This window comes from Dermacentor andersoni, chromosome 1 (genome assembly GCF_023375885.2).
Source record: "Dermacentor andersoni chromosome 1, qqDerAnde1_hic_scaffold, whole genome shotgun sequence".
Classification (NCBI taxonomy): Eukaryota; Metazoa; Arthropoda; class Arachnida; order Ixodida; family Ixodidae; genus Dermacentor; species Dermacentor andersoni.
Window position 1 is genome coordinate 378840152 of NC_092814.1, and position 13690 is coordinate 378853841.

Consider the following 13690-nt stretch of genomic DNA (forward strand, 5'->3'; position numbering starts at 1 on the left):
AATGCAAAACACATTCTCGCCTCAGTGCCGCTGCCGGTCATTGGTGTCTGTAGAATTACGAGGCAGCACTGGAAGGGCAACATCGCCAAGAGCGCGATGTCGCTGACACGAGCTCCTTGCCGTCTCCGTCCCATGAACAGTTCGGTCGCCCGTGACACGTAGGCCGTCCACTGACACGGCAGACCATCGGGCCCCTGCAGCAGCTCACCGCGCCGGTCGAACCACTTACGAACGGTGTTGATCAGAGGGCAGAAAAACGCCCTCGTTTCGTCTATCTGCGGAGGTGAATCATGGAAGGAAGGCACATCCTAAAGGAACACTATCTACAAGTAATTAGTGGAGCTGAATTACCCTTGCTACCTTTCTGCAATAGATCTTACCTTGAATTTTCAAATACCAGAAAGGATGCAAAAGCTGAAGGCGCCTGGCGATGCCGCCATAAAGTTCACGGATCAGTTCGTTCTCATGTCATGAAAGTAAAGAGCGTCCGCTCGGCCTAGGTAATGTTTATTGCGATGGGAATTATATGGACACTCCAAGTGCATTTCCGCCGACGCCGTGAAGTTCTGCATAAAGTCTATGGGCACTAAATTGGCGCCGCGCGCCATGTGCTGTATGTGCGCATTTAAAAGCTTGCGAGGGTGAGACGGTGATCGTGGCTGAATCTCGCGCACGCCAGCGAGAAAAGCGGGAGGAAGCGCGTCGTATTCCGTTGCGCGAAGCTCTGGGGGGAGAGTAGGGAAGGAGGTGCATTGTACTCCGGACGACCGCCCGGCCCGCTGTATCTTGAGTACCATCAGCGATGGGGGCACAGTTTGCTTCGCCCTCTGTTTTCGCGGCTTAGTTAACGTTGGTGCGAGACGCAGCACGAAGGTCAATTCACTCGCTGCCGCACTTCCTCACTCCAGCGTTTTGAGAAATATTTTTCGTGGTCAATTGATATGCGTTTATTTGATTGAACACGCATTTCACCATGCTTGTTAATTTAGTTATTACGCCCATGTTTACAAGGTTGTACGGCCTATAAAACTAATATCCCTACTTCGTATAGCTAGCTGTCGACTCATTTGCTATCGCAATCGATGATAAGCCTTTCAGGCCGAACGGCGACATTTGTGTTGGCAAAAAGAAATATAGTATTCGAAAAAGAATCCCAACTTGCGTTCGCACTAAGACATTCGACGTCTGGAGCGGCGCGGAACCTAGTTAGGCGGCGACGAGATTCGCCGGAATAGCCCCTTCCGCACCGATCTGTCCCGGACCGATTTTCGCGACAGCTGCCGCCAGATTCTATAACCGCGGACCAATTGGAGCGCGAGTTAGAAATTCGAAAGATGGCGGCCTACTTTCTCGTGACATCGGAAATGATCATCGAGTTGATGCGTAACCACCCCGTCGTTTTTGAGAACCGCTGGAAGTGGTAGCAGTTTGGTGCCGTGACCAAGCTTCTCGCGTTCGTGCAGAGCAGGACGAACCCACCACCGCCGCTGGGGTCGTAATATCCCAGGTGAAAATTCGCCACTGGGATGCTACGGGTCCCAGTTGTAATGGTTTATTAGCCCATTCCCAGCAGGTAGTGGGACCAGCAGCTAGTGGGACCAGTAGCTACTGGGACCAGTAGATAGTGGGACCAGTAGATAGTGGGACCAGTAGATAGTGGGACCAGTAGATAGTGGGACCAGTAGCTACTGGAACCAGTAGGCATTGGAACCAGTAGGTACGTATGCCGAGCTGTTAGTGCCAAGCTGGCCGCAGCAGCCAACTGGCCACAGGCCTCAATATATCAAGAGATGCATAATCGACAATGTCGGACAGCTTGCCAGGTTTTATTGCAATTTGAACCGACGCTTTGATTTTAAGACATCCTGGATCTTCTCCAACAGCAAGCGGCCCAGGTTCAGGAGTGTTGATTCCACGTCTATGTTCTTTTCTGCACCCCAGTGCTTCAGCGTGGCTGTGAAAAGAGCAAATGTAGAAACAGAAACAGATTAAAAAGCTCCAGTGACAGCTGCCACAGCACAACTCAGAAGAAGCTTGAATGGAAGCTGCAATTAAGCTAGTGTATGTGAATTAAACCACTGGCACTGTTTGTGGCAGCCGTCAATACATTGCAAGTTGGCAACAGTTTGAAGTTTTCTAAATATTTTTTCATCAATTCACCTGCAACAACAGCAACCTTCTCGGGTGTTAGTGGCTCTTTAGCCAATTCGCCCAGACATTTTTTCCGTGGCGCCACCATCCCTGTGACGCTCTTCTTTTCTAAAACATCCTTCCCCCACACAGCTTCAGCCGTGTCCTTCACGACAAGTGTTGGCTTGAGATTGCGCATGATCTTGAAGGCAGCTTCAGACCGCACAACTCCCTTGGCAAGGTGGAACTGCGAGAAAAAGCAATATAATACATACAAAGTCATAATAAGGCAGCAGACCATGAGGAAAGTGAAAGAAAATATAAAATAATAGAAGGCATCGGCTTTCTGCCTAAGGTCAAAGTTGTACCTAGCTGGAATTGTGGTAATGGCTTATGGACTAATCTGCTTATACTCACAGTGCCATCGTCCAAGTACGAAAAGTTAGCAACTGTTGTTGAGTTGCTGATTTGGCCTGCAAAATAAAGGTCACTTGATCACGTTTTGTTTTTGTTGCATTCTGCAAATTAGTGCAATGAAGTTGTGTCAGTCCTATTAATACAATTTTTGCCTGTGCCAAAACTGTAATTGGCCAATAAAAAGAAAAATTGCTTTCTAGATAGTAACACCAGGTGAACACCTACTGGCATTTCCATTCAAGAAGTAATTTTCAGCTTTTATTGCTCAATTTATTCGCTTGAAAAAGCTATAGTTATGCAATACGTTGTGTCTTCATTTGATCAGCACAGAAAATTGTGTCCCTGATGTTGCTTTTAGCACTGTCAACACTTTCACAAATAAGGAAACAGCAACATAATAGGTGGCTGCTCATTGCATGAGAATATGCGTTCACCACGTGTTCCCAGCGACACGGATAAATGTTAACTAAAATGTGACGAGGCGTTTAAGGTTCATGTACTGTAGCCATCCAAAACTGAAAAAGGCAAACGAGAACACATGGAAGTGCATGGATGGGTACTGACAATGTCTGACCCTTAGCAAGAACCTTTAATTAATGATAATAGAATGGCAACCAGTGCTTCACCTGACTGTATCACATGTTATATTTATTTACCAAAGTGTTATGCTCAATGCATGTGCACTATATCTTAAAACTTCTCAGCTTTAGCAATGTTGATAGCCAACGAGGAAGCCCAACTCTAAGTAACATGGTGGTACATGATGAAAGTGAACAGAGACTAACACATGTTGCTTTAGCTGGGCACAAATGTGAGAATGCAGAGGAAGCGCAGCTGTTGCTGCATTAGTATTCAAGAGGGTGCACGCTGACTGAGGTCGTCATTCAAATTAAAATGTACAAAAATTGCCTTCCATTTGATTTTTACTGTATTTAACTGAGAATACTGAACGCTATTAGGCATGCTTCATAGGCCAGAACAAGGATAAGCATACTTGGTGGTGCAGGCAACATTGGCTGCTGCGAAGCACTGGGAGCCGTGGATCCAGGGGAACCTAAACAGAGAGCCAAACGTGGTTTAGAAAAGCACATGAAATAATTGGTTCTTATTTACATTGCCTTTGGATGTGCCAGCCAGAGAAGGAAAAGAGACTCACCACAAGCCAACTCGTCACCCAGCGAGGTTTCTGCAGTAAAACCAACTGTAATACAACGTAAATTTTCAGACATGTTATATCAGTGCTCTCCGCAGCAATATTTCTTAACTTTGGCTGCACCTCTGCTCCATGATCTCACAAGTTAAGAATGCTTACACAGCTAGGTAAAACGATTGCCGAGTGATTATACAGTTTACAGCTAGTACCAACAAATGTAGGATATAAGTAACAAAAGGTCAAACCTCTGTCACTGCTGTTCTTTTCTACTTCCTTGGGGATTTTGGCAGCAGCTTCGAGTCTGCCCACTGTCACGGATGGGGCTGAAAGGCATAAATTTTTGTAGGATCAGCACTTCTCTTAAGGAGCAACTGCCCTGCATAGCGGTATGTGCTAAACACCAGTAACAAAAACAAAATTACCACGTACTTCTAAGTATGCATGGTAATAATTCAAATGGTCATATACATTCACTTCATTAGAAGTAATAATAAAATATGAAACCTTTGCTGCTGCTGCAGCCTTGAAAGAGCTGCTGGGGAAGGGTGCCTTCCACTATAAGAAAAGCAGTTAAAGGGTAAGCAATAGTGCGCCGCTGCCGCATCTCAGGGCACTTATTGAACGAATTAGCAATAAAATATGTCACACTTACACTGAAAAATCTTACTCTCCAGGCACTTCTCTAGCGAAGTGACTCGATCCCTGAGAAAATCTCTCTCTTCCTTGTACTCCATGGCCCTCGCCTTTCATACCTGCGCTTTTTCTTGCGCTGCCTTCAGCTCGCTCAGCGCGCACAATGAATCAGAGTCGCTGTCTGAGCTCCCCGACTCGATCACAGTGCGGGCCCGCTTGCGCTACAGTCAATAAAGTGGGTCATTGATTACACTAGCAGCGCACAGTTCTCAACTTTTTCAGCCTAGCGTGAGTTCATTCACGAGATTTACATGTTGACGAGTGCGCGCAACTTTGTCTTGGGGGCGCTGCGCCACTTGCTGCGAATTCGCATGGGCGTCTTCCAGGGTCTTGTTTATGATGTTGTCGTACATCGCATCCCTTGCAGTCTCCCGGTTTTTTTTCTGTGTCTATGAGGTATAAACAATTCACGTGAACTCTGTCAATGTGTGAAATTAGACACAAAATGTTTTGGCAAAATTAGGACTCTCGCGTGCATCTTTGCTTTCACACATATTTCTGATAAGCACTAACTATACCGCAGTACTGCAGATTTATATGGCAGACACTAACCTTTTTCTCCACTTTCTTTCTTTGCGTTGTACACTCGGCCGTCTCGGCCCCTTCATCCGAGCTGCTGTTGAGGTCCGGCCGAATCTTTGGCTTTTGCAGCCTTTTAGTGTCCATTCTTCGAAGGACCTCGGCTTCGGTTTCTAAAGAATGCATAGTAACGGTAATAATGATTAACAAGAACTCACAATGGATCCAAAGCACATACCTGCCAGCATCAGGACTTGGGCGTTGTAGTAGCCGGTGTTTTCACCGTCTACCGGGTCCCGCCAAAATACTGAATAAACATAATTTATCAAAATCTAAATTGTTTTTCGGCCTGAAATTTTTTATGTCTGAAGCAGGAATCACATGAAGCTTTCCATCAAAATCTCTAGTGTATCTTACAACGGCAAACATCCTTAACGCAAACTAGCTAGTGCAAACCACGACCGGTGCAAACGCACGCACAACTCAAGGCATAGTTCTCACGTGGGTCTCATCGAAAACTTGCCCAGATCGGATCGGATTGCTTTGGATTTAAGCGCTCGGTAAAGTAAAATAAATTGAATAAATATAAAAATCTAAACATATAAAAGTGACAAAACAAATGTTAGAGTAACAAAAATACTTACATGTCAATAAAAGTAACAAATATTAGTGCAGTTGTTTTAACAAAGATATTTCTTTTCGCAACTACCATCCAATGCGATTCAGTCCGATCCAATCATCCAGCTCCCGCTGTTGTGTTTGCCGTGTTGGCCAGTTGGCCATTAATAGCTCAGTTTTTCGCGGCCATGGGTCCTCGCAAGCAGTATTTAGGGACCATGAACAATGCCCACGGCCTTCCGAGATCTACGAGAACGTATCTTCAAAGACGTACAATGTCGCAGTGCGATTCCTATCAAGCCATGTTGCAAGAAAACGATGGAAACGGTGATGCGGTGTCAGCGCCATGTATGCCGTGTACCGACAGCGACTCGGACATTGAGCAAATGATGCAGGACGATAGCTTTGAACCTGAGAACGACTCCAGACATCCTGAGGCGCAAGTGCCCATCGAAAGTGATAGTGAAGTACCGCCGGCACAGACTGAGGACGTCGATGAAACATCTGCTAACGACTTGCTGGCACTGGCACTGAACTTTTCACTGGAGTTCTGCTTGTCGTGGAAGGCAGTTGAAGCCCTGCAGAAGTTCATCGCGCACATACTTGATAGGCACGACATTCCGGCGTCAAAGTACCTGTTCAAAAAACAAGTAGGAGCCAATATCCGCGATGCCCGGTTCCATTTTTACTGTGCACCTTGCATGAATTTACTGGCGGAAACATCGGGCGATCTGCAAGAACGCAATAGTCTGCAGGTCAGCTGCTCCGTCTGTAAAAGAACGTATAGCGGGCGGAATTTGGTGCTAGACGGTCACTTTTTTATCATCTTGCCTATTGTGCAGCAACTTTCTTCGCTGCTCTCCAAGAAACCCATCGCAAATGCGCTGGTTAAAAGGCTGCAGTCCATTGACCAAGTACAGGCTGGCAGAGACATGAACGAAGTGTCTGACATTACGGATGGTTCCCTGTACAGAGAGCTGAGACATAAATTGAAAAGGCATGACCTGACACTCACTTTCAATGCTGACGGCAGCCCATTTTTTAAATCGTCGAAGTTTTCTATTTGGCCGATACAGCTGACTGTCAATGAGCTGCCACCGAAGATGCGGCACAAAAATGTCGTCGTGAGTGCCTTATGGTACGGTCAGTCACACCCCAACATGACTCTGCTTCTCAACAGCTTTGTCCAGCAAATGAGGGACCTTGCCACTGGTGGTGTGACGTGGATGGCTGGCACTAATATAGTTCATTCTGAGGGGAGTAGAATTATTTACGTAACTGTTTTCATTCATGGCAATTTGCACAATTGCTGCTTTGTTAACCTACAAGTAGCTAATGTCAGACCTGCATGTCATCGGAACTACTGTTTGAAACAGATACCTAAGTTTGTATGCCTACTAAGCAAGGATATGTGACAAATTTGAAATGGCATAAATGATTTCCCTGCTTTACAGGTCTGAACCTTCTAGAGTAGGAGCTCGACCAATTGTGTTTTAAAAATAGAATGTCTGTTTTAAGACAAAAACAACAGTCAACATGATAACATATGTGCTTGCTGCAGGTGTACTGCCTCAGCTGTTGTGCTGACGCTCCCGCTCGAGCATCACTTCAGAACTTCACGCAGTACAATGGGTATTACGGTTGCGGGTGGTGCCTGCACCGTGGAAAGACCGTGCATGGTGAGCACAGCTGGTGACAAATCTTGCCATTTTATGATTAGCTATTCATATTTAGGTGTAGCTCTCACTTGCCTATAGACACCTTCAGGCTTCTTATAATGAACAAAGGATATATGCAGATGGATAGTTTAAGTGTATTATTGTATTACTTCTCACAATTGATTCTTACTCTGAATATACCTCTACAATACATAATCACGCGTGAACGTTAGAAAATGAATCCTATGTTAGTTGGAATCCACAATAATCACGTTTAATGATGTTGGACACTAAGTGCATTGGCCATTCACTGCACTGGTTTGGTAACTATGGTATTGTGCTGCCGAGTATGAGGTGGCAGATTCAATTCTCAGTTGTGGTAGCAGCGTTCCGGTGAGGGCAGAAAGCAAAAATGCTCATTTACAGTGGTTTGGGTGCATGTTAAAAAAAAAAGAAGCTCAGCTTATCAGAACTAATCTGAGCTGTCCACTGCAGAGTCCCTCATAAACCAGTATGCAATTTCACTTGTTAAAACCCATAATTTCATTTAACGGTACAGGCAAGACCTTTCGTGTTCCATTTGCACTCTACTTGCTTTGTCAAACAGGAACTGTCAAGTATCCTATGGATATAAACGTCAAGGATGAAAGAAATGCAGAAAATACTAAGAAACACATGGAGAAGGCATCTTTTCTACACCAAGTACACAAAGGTGTAAAAGGCCCATTTCCTCTCATCAACCTGCCGTACTTTGATGTAATTTGGGGCTTCACCCCAGATTACATGCATTGTGTCCTGTTGGGGGTATCACGGCATTTTACAGAGCTTTGGCTGTCTGCTGTGAATGAGCCATATTACATTGGCTCACCACAAGTTCTTTCAATCATTGATGAGCGCCTATGTGCAACAAAGCCCCATCTTTGTGTGTCGCGTCTCCCTCGGTCTCTTTCAGTACGAAAGTATCGGAAAGCATCTGAATGGCAGCAGTGGTTGTTGTACTTTTCATTACCATGCCTTGAGGGGCTTTTGCCAGCACAATTTTTTAAGCATTTTTCACTTCTTGTACAAGGCATTGCACTGCTGTTGCAAGACACAGTGAGCAAAGACAACATTCCTACTAGTACAAACTGCCTTGTACGGTTTGTTGTTGACGTGCAGTTTTTATATGGTGAAAAGCACATGATCAACAATGTGCACCAGCTACTGCCCATCCCAAAGAGTGTTGTCCTACAAGGTCCCCTTTGGGCAGACTCTTGCTTCAGTTTTGAGTACCACATTGGTCACCTTAAAGAGTTAGTCATGTCAGCCAAAGGTGTGCCTATTCAAATTGTTGAACGCATCATGATGGCCAGTAACTATAAGAGATTGAGTGCACAAGCCAGTCCACATACTTAGCAATTTTTGGCAAAGCCTAGCCACTATAGTAACGATGCTGTTCTCCTTGTGAGCAAGCCACGAGGTGTGTCAGAGCCATTGCTCAGCTTTGTTCGCAAACATCTTTGCAACATTATCTGTGGCCCTGCTGTGGAGCATGACCGAGTCATTGCAGCCGGAAACATGTTCCACACTGAGCAGTACTCAAGGCCAAACAAAACAGACAGCACTGCTTTTGTGACAGGCCAAGGAAAATGCCTCAAAACCAAACACATTGTTTCATTCAGTTATGTGAGCGGCTGTGTAAAAATATTTATTGTGCCACGTAGGTTCTTTTCTGAGTGTGCCTATAGTACAAGTCATGTAATGGAATCTAGGAGAGCAGAGCAGGAAATTTTATTTGAATTATCAGCAGATGTTAACCCATGCACTTACATAGAATGTGGCGGGAAAATATTTTTTGTAAGGCTAGCACAGAAAACACTGCTGGTGAGCTGAGCTGAGTGCATGTGTCAATTTAAATGTAGGCGCCTTCCTAGAAAATTTTTCTTTTAAATTTTAATACTATAGGGACCTTTTCTGGAGCTAGCTCACAATTAGCACAAAACTTTCGGTTAGAAATTCAAGGAGGGCTTTTACAGTTGCTAACTAAAATGTGCTGGGAGAGTATGGTGGCCATGAAAAGAATGTAGTTTATATTAATAAAAGCATGTCCATTGCACAGTTTTGTTTAAAAGTCATGACCTCGACAGATTGGAAAATTCATGTACAATATTTTTCATGGCAATCTGGCATTACCGTTGCTGCTGTATTGGGTGCCATTGGTAGCATTGTGCTTTGCATTGCACTGAATTAGGTTCCACAAAAATTGGTACCTGCTCCCTTTCAACAAACAAATGTAAAAGCTCATTTATAGCATTTGCTACACGTGTGAAATGTTGTAGAGACAACTTCCATTTTAATAACATTGTGCACAGGGTGTTTATGGCTGTCCAATAGCTAAGTAGAAAAACACATTGTACATTTACAACTTTATGGTTGGTAGATGTCACTTTTGTTCAATTTTGGCTGTGTTGTGTAGAGTATCTAAATTAAGAATTATGGCAACTATGAGATTGTATTCCTTACAGCTGCATATCTAAATTTATAATGTTGGTCAGTTTGAACTTGGGAAGCTTATTACCTGCAGTACAAAGTATTGCCAGTAAATGGTGAAGTTTGTTTGCTTACAATGGCAAATGCTTACAGAAAGTGGTCTTGAAATCTTACTTTGTCGTTCGAGAAAAAGCTGCATGAAATGTCTTTGTAATGAATTTTTGATATTGTAACTGGTGCGGTTCTTCAGTTTTCCTTGTTTTTTCCTATATCTGTTTCAGAGAGTATTTTGAATTATATTTGCATATTTCTATGTAACCAGTTTATGGCTAACCTGCTTTGCTTGAATATGTGGCCTTGATATAGTATGTGTGTGTATAGATGAGCACATATGTATGTGTGTGTTGGTGACTTTCCTGGTCACTCTTTTAATGACCTCAAAAGTGACATTAGAATTTGGCTTTCATTCTCTAACCACGTCTGGGCAATTTGCAAGTCCTATCTTATTTATAAGGTACACACCCGCTTTTGGTATGAATGAAAGTGCCGGCAAGCTTACGTGCTTGCCTTCTGATTGGAACACTGTTGTCGTAAGTTGAAATTGAAATTCCTCTTAACTATGGCATTTCCCATCTATGCTTTGTGCTGACATGCCTGTTTTATTCGAATGTTTTTACGCTGTTTTGAACCGCTATTATGTTGCATGCCCTTAGCATTGAAGGTTTGTAGTAAAAATGGCTTCTCCTTATCTTAAAGGGACACAGAAACAATTTTGCACAAACGTACCGAGTCGTTAGAGTAGGTCCTTGTAATCATTAATTGACGCATCTAAGTGCTCCGCATAAAATGTGCAATTTATTATAAAGCTTTCAAAATGTACATCGCTGCCGATCACAGGACATCGCTCGGCTGAATTTTAAGCCGCCCCTACCCATTTGACGTTATTTTCCCTAATGCCGTTAGTAGGGCGAGCTATGCGATTGGCTGCCCAGGGCACGTCATCAATAATTTTTCCAACTTTATGGTGAACGAGTGTTGTTTGTAATAGTTGGAATGTTAGTTAATTTGTTTCTATAAAAACAGTAACAGAAAGAGAATGCACAAGAACAGTTTCTCACTACACTTACGCACTTCCGGCACACAGCAAGCGTCGTCTGCTTGTGTTACAACGTGCTTCATTTTGACGAGAGCTCCGCGGCCAGAGTCAGTCTTTTCGCGAGCACCATGATTCGACTTTGTTGCGTTGTGGGCTGCAAACATAGCGACTGGCAATATGTCAAGCTGAGACATTGCGTCCCTCTGCAAGGCAGCAAACGAGCGGAGTGGCTACAGTGCATCGTACTGTCGCTATGCGCTCAGCGCCAAGATTTGCGCGTTTGCGGCCGTGACTTCACACCGGAATATTACTATCACAATAGCGTTTCACTAGTCCATTATTCAGGTAAACGCAAGAGCAAGGGGACAGGGCCTGGCTGTTTGACTGTGCCATTTCACGGGATGAGCAGAATCACAAACATGAATGGTCTGCATGCTGCAGCCACCTGGTGGCACAGAGCTCAACCAAACACAGTAGCAGTATGAAGCATGTTCTTCTTTGCTGCAGGCGTAAATTTTTCGCAGGAGCGTAATTGTTAACACATTGTTTTTGTAAATGTTTAAAATGTTTTACACTTGGTTATAGCAACATTAGCTCTTTGTTTGGCTGGTTAAGCTATGCGCGAACGAGTGGCTGGACTGGACCGTGGAGACCAATCTGGCAGCTGACATACATCTACGCTAAAGTTCCTTCATCAGGTTGAGTTTCTGCCTCTACCGTTCCGTCGAGACGCCCAGCTCGCCTGTGGTTACCGGAATACAAGACATGTTCGGTGCTGCGACAGAATGTTCGCAACATATGCTGCTTCAATAGCTCTCGCTTGGGGTCGACTGCCGAGCAGCTGGCAAAGAGGTTGCAGAGGCTTTGTGCTCTCGCTCCTGGAGAAACGGAAGTAGACGACACGATGTGCCTTCATAACGCAGAGCCAGTAAAGGCGGAGCTTAGCCCCGATCACTCTGCGAACGAGTTCGGGAGAAAATGCATGGCTGTGGAGGAGGGTAACTTGTAATCGTCCATAGCTCTCTTAATCACACAAATTGTAGTGCAAATGATTTACCTTTAGCTGTATCCTACACGTCTACAAAATTTTTCAAAACCGTTTCAATGGCCCTTTAAATGAAATCAACTCCTGTAGGGTGGGGAGAAACAATGCTGCCATAGTTGTGGCTCATCACAGTCACCCATGTGTTCTTTCTTCTGTGGTTGCGATTCAGAAACCCTTTTTATTCTCATCCTCTGCTTCTTGAAGAGTGAGGACAGCTACGCCTTGGTCATCACTCATCGCAATAGCCCCATATTCTGCCCATGCGTTATTTATTGTAAAGAGATATCTTTTGCTTTTATTTTTTTTACTGCTAGCACTGTTTTTAGCCACATGAGGGCAGTTCGGCAGCGGTGCACCTGTGTTCAACGTCACTGAGATTCATATCTGCTCTTTGCAGTTCTTTCATCGCAGAAGCCGTAGAAGATTGCTATCGGCCAGCACAGACCGCACTGCTGGGATCGACGTGAAGGCAAGACTGACGCCCCCCAGACATCGGCTGTTAACCGCAAGCATTGGTTTTGCGACGACAGAGGGCTGCAAGCATCTTCTGCTGGGCTTAAAAGGGATCGCCGAATCCTTCCTCACGGCAGTTCGGCAGCGGTGCACCTGTGTTCAACGTCACTGAGATTCATATCTGCTCTTTGCAGTTCTTTCATCGCAGAAGCCGTAGAAGATTGCTATCGGCCAGCACAGACCGCACTGCTGGGATCGACGTGAAGGCAAGACTGACGCCCCCCAGACATCGGCTGTTAACCGCAAGCATTGGTTTTGCGACGACAGAGGGCTGCAAGCATCTTCTGCTGGGCTTAAAAGGGATCGCCGAATCCTTCCTCACGGCAGTTCGGCAGCGGTGCACCTGTGTTCAACGTCACTGAGATTCATATCTGCTCTTTGCAGGTAAGCATTGTCCTTTGCTATTCCAAAACAATACCAGTGCACCGCTGCCGAACGCACCTGCCGAATGTACATGTGGCCTAGTCTGCTGCTGATTTACTTGTTGTAAATCTTTGTTTACTTTTGCATCGATTTATTATGCCAGGGGAAACGGCTAAAGCGATTGAGGACTTGCGGCGGGAGCTGAGAGCTGAGCTCAGGGCAATCAAAGATAGCTTGCAAGATGTAAAGACACTGAAAGAAGACATTCAGGACCTAAGGACACTAAGAGATGACATTCATAATTTGCTTCAAGAAAATAAAGATCTTAAAGCTGACAACGCGCGACTGTCACGCCGCATCGAGGAGCTGGAGCAATACCAGAGGGGAAATAACCTCGAAATTAAGGGAGTGCCACTTGATGGCGAGCCAGTGATCATAATTAAAAAGATTGGTGCGCTTGTGGATGAAGAAATTACCGATGCCGACATTGATGCATGCCACAGAGTGCCGACTGCAAGACATGATGAGACAAATATCATCGTTCGTTTTGTCCGACGCACAAAACGCAATGCTGTCCTTCAGAAGGCCAGAAAAATCCGGATTAACACTACAAAACTGGGTTTTGAAGAATCTAAGCCAGTCTACGTGAATGAGCATCTTACCCGTCATGGTAAGCAGCTTCTCGGTGCGGCGACAAAGAAAAAGCGTGAAGTAGGCTGGAAGTTTGTGTGGACAAACGGTGGCAAAATCTTTGCTCGAAGGGACGAACAGTCTGCAACTTTGCGGATAAACGCTACGAGTGACCTGGAAAAAATGTCCCGCGAAACTAAGTGAAGTGATTAACCACATGCCAGAAATAGCAACAAGCAAGAATATGGCAGCTTTAAATTCTTCTCACTACTATACTATAAACGCCTTCAATTCTTTGGCAGAGACTACTCAGAACCAATTGCGAGTGTTCCACTTGAACGTGCGCAGTATAAGAAACAAACAAGAAGAATTACGCGACTTCTTCA

At 44.8% G+C, this 13690-nt stretch overlaps 1 pseudogene; it reads left to right on the forward strand.

Annotated features, from left to right (window-relative positions):
- Positions 1-5832: 5832 nt before the first annotated feature.
- LOC140219879 (uncharacterized) lies at positions 5833-9950 on the forward strand (annotated as a pseudogene).
- The last annotated feature ends 3740 nt before the right edge of the window (positions 9951-13690 follow it).